Below are 8,766 nucleotides of genomic sequence, written 5' to 3' on the forward strand. Positions count from 1 at the left end.
GGCCCGTCTTCTATCGGGTTCAGTGGCACTAATTTGTTGGTGAGAGTTGGATTACAAATTACAAAACAAGAAAACATTCCACACCGTTTGACATTAACTTCAACCGAAGCACAGCTTACCGTTTTATAGACACCCAACTCTTCCACAACAACACAGTCCTGTTTATCGTCTCTGGTAGTTTAATACCTTCTGACATTGAAGAAGGATCATTATTGTCAGAGTGTTTACATTCATGGAGCAGGAAAACCCTGCGACAGGTTCGAGCAAATATTGATTGTATGCCACACGGTGGCTTTTAATTTCAGCCCATGACCTTTGTCACCTGCAACACGACTGTTCTGATATCCTGGCGGTGAAGCAGCCAATCAGGACAAACACGAGCTCCTGAGCTAACTAAACTTCTGGCCTTCACAACTTTAACACTTAATAATCATGCTGCTGAAATGAAACACACACCTAGTTAGAGAAGTTCAAAGTTTGTTTGTTTTCTGCACTACATGTTTTGTTCTGAAGACACCACTCTCTGTTCTTAACAAATCCTGCACTAACCATGGTGTTAATATAAGAAATCCTGTGATGATGATATACTGTGCATTGGTATGGGGAAATACACAAAAGTGCATGTTATACAACTTCCATTGGCTGATGATACAAACAAGTCAAATCAGAAATCAGATTATTTAGTCTGCCAAACCCTATCAGTCCCAATTGAAAGTGCCCTTGGCCCCCAGTCTGTTAACATAAAGTCCACTGCCAGAAAGTACTATTTGATTCAGATCTCAAAAATCAAACCAATCCTCTCTGACCCTCACCTGGAAAGTCATTAATGTATTTATCTTTTCAAGACTTGACTACTGTAACTTCTCACTGGTTTTAACAGACGGCAGTATTATATCGATTGATTTTATCGTTTCTTCTATTGTACTGTGTAATCAGGGTTTAACTCTGACCTTAGATTGCTTTGTTGGGCCTCACTGTTGAGCTTTCTGTAGTTTTATTTCCTTGCTTTCTGTTAAAGCACTTTGTAAACTCTGTTTTTAAAAGTGCTGTCAGAATAAAGTTACTATTATTTATTTTAAGTACACTAACAAGTACTGTACTTAAGTACAATTTGAGGTACTTGTACATTATTTGAGTATTTACATTTTCTTTATATTTAATTATACTAATTACTTTGTTATGTTATGGCGCGTTTACGTCAACTCATTCAAACCATAATAACGAGATGCCGAGTTGTACAAAAATGGCACATTAGCTTCCGACTTGTAAATCTTAGTCAGAGACGTTGGGAATATCTGGTGGCATTGATATCTCCCACTTGGTGTAAATAACTGCAGTAAGCGTCAAACAACCGGTGGAAGGTTAGAGCTATAAAAAAAATATTGATTCATTAAACAAATTGATTCAACTGATCCGTGGCAATTTTAGTGGGGCCACATAATATACAAACAAGAACGTTTGATGATACAATCCAAACATAGATATATCACATTGAACCATACTCTCACAACCAAGTGTTCAAGTGAGAAGCTGAAGACACCACACCTAAAGTAACCATTTGCGTAACACATTCATATAGACTGATGGATAGATCAGAAAATGAAAATGTAAATCTTGCATTTGTTGGTGCATTTGTTAGCACAATGTGCTAAAACAGGGGTGGCCAACCAGTCAGAGACTAAGAGCCACATTTTTTACTGTGTTACCGCAAAGAGCCACATCATACCCCCCCTTGAGTTTGACACCAGTGGTCTAAAGTATTTGCAAAATCAATAAAAAGATTTAAAAAAAAACAAAAAACAACAACTTTCGATATGAACGCAAGAGCCGCATGAAACCAGGCAAAGGCCATGCAGCCTACATGCAGACGCAGTGCTTTCTACCCATGTTACTTGAGGTTTTCTGTGGAAGTGGTTGTGTGTAGGTGCTGACATCTGTACCAGACTGTGTGCCAGGAGTCGGCTTTCTTTCAGAAAAGCTACTAACTGGATAATTAAGGGTGCTCTATACACTCCAATTATCAGGCGATGGGAAAGGGAGGAGGGATCGCTCAGCTGTATCCGAGGAAAGCAGCGTAAAACCGGGTGATACACATCAAATCACAGCAAAAGGCTAATGTGTGCGAGGTGAGGGCGCCATACATCACAGCCTGCAGGAGGAAATGAGGCAGGTTTCTAAATAAATACTGCCAAGGTTGCTGCTGCTCTGTGGCGCATCACTGCCAAACCATAATCTCATACTGTTTATTTTCCAAAGTTGCGCTCTCGCTCTGTCTCTCTCTCACTCTTTCTGTCTGTGTCATTCTCTTCATGCTTTAAAGGCCTCAGAGGAATGCTGTTTACCATAACAGTCTGTGTGAGCCCGTCAGAAACACCTACAGGAGACGCAGTCGAGCTCCTCCCTTTTCCTGGTCAGAGTTTTAATAAAAAAATATAATTCCACTGTAAAACAACTGTGTCCCCGTTTTCTTTTTATGACAAAAATCTATACATCCTCCGAGTTTGTTAGGCCTCTAAACACTTTCCAACAGGGAGAAACACAGAATGCTTAAAAAAAAAACAACACACACACACACACACACACACACACACACACACACACACACACACACACACACACACACACAGGTTGAAATCCCAGGAAGCCAGCTCACCCCACCATTTACACATTATATTTTTCACCAAATATATATGCCTCACAAGCAGAGAAAGGCAGACTGCATGTATCCATGCTCCTATGCATCTTCACTGTCTTTCTTCAGACAGATGTGAGCACAGTGCTCGGATCAAATTGAGACGGATGAATCAATGGTTTCACACCATCACCCCTCAAACACCCATATCTTATGACTTCACTCCTCTGTGATTCCATTTCCATCGACTAAATGCGGGCTACATTTAAATCTGGGGTCATGGTTATTAATTACTCTACCGAGTTCAGTTGAAAGCCCAAGGAAACAGGAGGAGGAGTAGTCGCACGGGGAGCGACGCCGGAGCACGCAGGCAAGAACAAAGGCCTGCCACGAGGGTTCATGCCTCCCACTGCTAGACACCCACATTCTGCCGTGGCTCTGCAGACAGAGGTTAGGACCACCTAGGCAGATTTCCCCTGGGGGCTATTATCGCCCGAAAGATAAAATGATTTTCAGACGGAGGCGCTTCCACACACAGAGATGCACTGGGTCTGATACTGACGAAAATAACGCTTCAAGGATGCTTTCCTTTTTTGGTAATGTAACTGTCAGTCGTGTATGAGAACAAAAGTTCTGATTCATCATTATTTTAGGGAAAAGTCCAGACAAATGTATTCACAAACTCCTTTCTGTTTGCCATAAGTGCTTTTTGTAGTATCAAACGAAGATGTGCTTTTATTGTAGTGTGAAAGGGGAACTACAAAAATGATCAAAACAAGGACAGAAGAAAAACATGTATGTCAATTGTACGAAACATAGGATGAAAGATTATGATGAGCCTGCAGGAGATGTGGAAAAGGCCAAGTTCACAACCAGTGGCTGTTAAAGTTTGACAGGCCACACAAAGTACAGGAGATACTTTCATCAACAGTTGAATGTCGAGACACAGTTTGTTGATCACGAAATATTTTTTAGCCTTTACGTCAATCCGTCCATGGATCGAAGTCGGTCTCTGAACAGAGACTTAGTTTAAAAAAATTCATTAAATCAATCTGTAATGAAATGAAACCAGATGCTTTCTCTAATGATTTCTCTTTTCATGTCTGCATCTGAGAATCAAGATGGCATGTGCAGTTAAAAGACTTTACATAGCTTCAAACACTAAAAGAGTCAGCAAAATCTGAGTGTGTTAACTTGTACCTGCTCACTCCGACTCATGACTTCATCTTCATTCAAAAAAGTGGTGCTCAATAGCTAATTTTGTGTTTTATTTCTTGATTAAAGACGGATAAAAGATGAAAAAAAAACATGTCAAGTGTGTGCACCCGGAATAGGAGTAATCACAGCTCAAAGGTGTGTTGATGACAGACACGACTGTTTATCAAGGTCTTCACAACTAGCCACCATATACTTAAACACTTACTTCTGTCGACTGGTTTCTGTTCACACCACTGCTGCTGCTGCTGCTGCTGCTTTGGGGCTTTGCTGATCTGTTGCACCCTTCAAAAGTCTTTCCAAGCCCAAGTTGTTGGTACGTCACCACGCCTACGAGGATCGACAGCCATCGACAGAGCGATGGTTTGACAGCTGTTGGATGAAGAAGAGGAAGTTTTAGGGCCAATGTCTTTTGAGTCAGGTCAGCTAAAAACAAGATGTGAACCAACATAATGTGCTGTGAGTTCAGCATCCTTACAGTCAATGATGTATTAGTGAGTTTCATCATTTGTGTACATGGTAATATGTTATACTGAAATAAGTAGAATCTTAAAAAATCTATCAAAACTGAAGATATCTTACCTACAAAACAAGTGTTAATGAACCAAATGTCACTTCTAAACTACGTCAGGTCTAAACAGATATTTACAAATAGATTTTAAAACATTTAGCGTGGTTAAGGCTACACTTCTTTCCTGTCCTTTCTGTTGCCAGCTCGCAATAAATTCATCTAAGTGTAGCCTTTAGCAGCCTATAGGCCTGTGTCACACAGCTCACCTGGAGGGGCTGTATGACTATGAGAAATGTGTCAGTGTAGCTGTCAGTTTGTTTACTCCTAAATCTGTCTGAAAGTAGAAGCAATGCAGGGATTGTTTACTCCTCTGTGACATGATGTCATTTAAATGCCATATGCCATATCGTCACCTTCCTAAGATACTGGCCCAAGTAATTTTTTCAGGTTTTTCAGAAAACACAAAAAAACTTGACCAAATGTAAGAGGGATGCACAACAGGCATACTGTAATCCTGGTCAAATTATGTTATGATTACTAATATTATGTTCGAGTGAGATTGTCATTGACAAAAATGCTCGCAAGAATGCTAACTAAATTGCTCGCTTAAATGCTAGCTTAAAAATGCCATCTTGAAAAGCTTGTAAAAATGCCTAAGTCACATTTTCTTTTGGCTTAGGCAAAATAAAATGGCCTAATTCACACTCTTGACATAGGCCGTTATACTATACGGGTAGAATCACATAATCTGTTCAACTGAGGATGTAGGCGATTTTACCAGAGGTGGCCAGTATCATGAGGAGATGATTTAGGCAAGAAAATCATTGCTGTCTTCCATTCTTTTAGGAAGGTGATATGAAATGATTCAAGTTGGGGTAGGTAATGTATTTTAGAAACCTTTATTGATTAAATTATTTGTGTTCCCCAACAACAATCAATAAATCAAACATTCTGCCAAAAAAGAAGAGAAAAAATCAGGTATCTGTGACTATCGTAGGACTGTAATAAGCCCATCCAAACATTTAATTTGGCCCGAATGCAATGACTGCACTGCTAACCGTCTGTCTACCTGCACGCATTCTGCCAGTGGGATCATTGAGCGACACCAGAGTCTTCCACAAGGTGCTAGCTTGAAAGCTGTGCGCGCTAACAATAGCCACGTTGTCGTTTACGTTACTTATGATCATTTTGGGGGCGGAGCTTTGGAGGGAGGCCTAAAGCGATGGGCTGTAGCTGTTGCCAACTTGGCCACTTTATAGATTTTGCAACTTTTGGAGCTGGGGATGCAAACTACTTTGATTGGAAAAGAATTGGCAACACTATAGGCTGGAATTAATGATTATAGAGGATATTTATGATGTAACCTCTTTAATGAATCAGTTACTAAATTTTATAGATCCGTGTTAGACTATTAATATAAATAACTTTTGAGTTGTTAAAAATATGTTGAGCCATCTGACTTTGTATTTCTTGCTGCCGGCTATCTGGTCCAAAATTCCATTTAACTTGTTAACACTTTAAACCCAGACTTGATGGATAAAAATCCTATAATAATGACTGAAAAAACATTCATTAACTGCAGACTTCATTTTCAATGAGAACATGAGAAACCTATGAGCATTTATAAATGGATTGTCAATATTTATAACTGCATTATTTCCAAATAGAAAGAATAAAGTGGGATTTTAGATATGCAAAAATGTTATCCAGGTTAATACCGGCTCTATAAAGCCTTACTAAATGATGTATTTATCATTAATACCGCCATTCGAAAAAACTTTGAAGAGCAAAAAGGTTTCTCCTAATAAGTTAGTTTGACCTTGTCATACCTTATTTTTGAATTTTCTTGCTGTACTTGGTGTATATTTTAAAACGGAAAACTATATGAAGAGATATTGCAGCATAACAACACTGGATATATCTGTAAAAAGTAGTTTACTAAAACCTGTTTCGTAATCAGTAATTAGCCTCCGAGTAGAATTACAGAGGTGATGGTTCCATGTTCACTTTTTTTTCTGAACTCAGTTTATAGATAAATGCTGATGTGGGGAAAATAATCCGGGACGCTGCTTGCAGTAATAATTTCATTTAATTTCCAACTCAAAGCTTTTAGGCTTCAACATGAATGAACGCACATTGTCACACATCATGGAGGCTCGTGGAATAAATGTGCCATGCGTGCTCGTGTTGTCAGCCTGTGGGAGCTGTAGGCATGGGTGGCCAGGAGGCGGGATTTATAATGGTGATGAATCCCGGAGGTCTTAGTAATTATGGCTGTCGCTGGACGGAAAGAGGGGGGGGAGGGAGCCGGCGGAGGCATTTTATCTTAATCACAGCTCAGCTCCATTCAAATTAATTTGACAAGTTTCCCCAATCCTTATTAAACGACGCATCTGACAAATGACAACCCCCTCCCCTCCTCGCTCTAAACGCCTCGTCATGAAAGAAATATATATATAAAAAAATATTTGGTGAAAGAAGAAAAAAAGAAAGAAAAGAGAGGCCACTATAAGGTTGCAAGACGCAGATATTTCCCGTAGATATTTTTTCTCCCTGCAGGGCGCCCTGAGCCACCCATCCCTCCCACCTCCCGAGTGTTTCTATAGTAATTTCCAGCCAATGATCAGTAGGTGTCCACATCCCTGCTTCCTCACCTCAGCACCAATCAGCCACACACAGCGACAGGAGACACGGACTGAGCAGCGAGACCAGGCAGACACACAATACAGCCCCCGGATCGAGAGGAGTGGAAACCCCGCTGCGATTTCAACCCCCTTGTCTTTTTCTACGACACCTTTGGCTTATTTATGCACTTTCCAACCTTTTTTTTTTTTTTTTTTTAACGTGACAAGAAAGTCGATAAAAATGATCCTTTTGTTTTGAGCGCTGTGAACGCACACACACGCGCGTGCGCGCGCGCGCACACACACACACACACACACACTCGCCGCGCTCTCCTCCGGCAGCCTATGTCTGTGCGTCTTCTCGCATCTTTGCATTATTATCCCCCCACGTATCGCTTCGCAGTAATGTGCCGTTACACGGTCGCAGGCTGGTAGCATCTTGGGAGCTCATCTCAACAGGAACCTGGTAGGTGATGCTCTCTCTCACTCTCTCTCGCTCTCTCTCTCTCTCTCGCTCTCTCTCTCTCTCTCTCGCTGTGTGTATGTGTGTGTCCGTCCATATTTCGCCGTCCACTTGCATGCGTTTACCCCCGTTTTCCCGTCCCGAATCGTGTCTTGTGTGGCCGCAAAGTGAGCCAGCCAATGTCAGATTATTTTTTATCGGGTTTCATTTGCACTATTGCTCCGCGCTCCCCCCTCTTCGGATTATCTGTGCATGACCTTTGATCTGAATGTCTACCACAGACCAGACCGAGTGTAATTAATGGCATCGCGGTGCAGCAGCGGCACAATGGTTCGACGTGGCTTCTTTTTTTTTTTTTACTTTTCTTTCTTCAATCACCTCGCACTCTGCACCTTTCTCTCTCGCTCGCTCTCTCCCTTTCCTCTATCTCTGTGTCTCTCTCCAGCAAGTATTGAACATTTCTGTCTCTCTAAACTTTGTTTACAGGCTGAAAATCAATGTCCGTGACTTGATTGCCTTTGGGCTGCGTATTTCGCTCCAGGGGTGAATTGATTAAGTAATAATGACCCTGAGGAGGGATGATCATTAAGCCGAGGAGGGTTTTGTTTACTGGTGGCTGCAGGTTGTTTTGGACGCCACGTCGACATTGAACCTGCAGACCTGGAACTGGATGGTGGAAAGGACTCTTGGTGGCACATTTGTGTAAAAATAATAACAATGGAAACAATGTTGGCTAGTTAATGCATGCAATAAAGTGTATTCTTTTATTTTATTTTAAAGGCTTCACGTTACAGAGACACTGGGACAATACTGAGATAGTGTTTTTTTAAGGCAAATATTTACCTGCTAGGACACAGAAGATGCACTTCAATATTCAGAGGACTTTTATAACGCCACCCAGTACAAACAGTTCCATGTGTGCATATATATATATATATATTTTTTTTTTTTTTGTGTGTGCTTGAGACAGCTGCTGGGTAGCACCATGGAAGTGATTTGAAATGCTTTAGTGTTCCAGCAATGGATCAGCTTTGGCAATTAAGAAAGAAAGCCCAGAAAAAGGTAATGGAAGTAGGGGGAGATGTGTCTAATGGGCTTTTATCTGTGGAAACCAAATCCAGACTGGTGTGGGGGGGGGGGGGGGGGGGGGGGAGAGAGAGAGAGAGAGAGAGAGAGAGAGAGAGAGGGAAAATGGAGCCCCCCCCCCACCCACCCATCCCGAGGCAGCTGACACTGTAGTTGGTCTGGTCTATGATCTGGATGTAAATCCACCAGTGGCTATCTGTGCTGTCATTGAGTAAATGTAATAGAGCTGGCCATG

The sequence above is a fragment of the Taurulus bubalis genome (genome assembly GCF_910589615.1).
Source record: "Taurulus bubalis genome assembly, chromosome: 6".
Taxonomy (NCBI): domain Eukaryota; kingdom Metazoa; phylum Chordata; class Actinopteri; order Perciformes; family Cottidae; genus Taurulus; species Taurulus bubalis.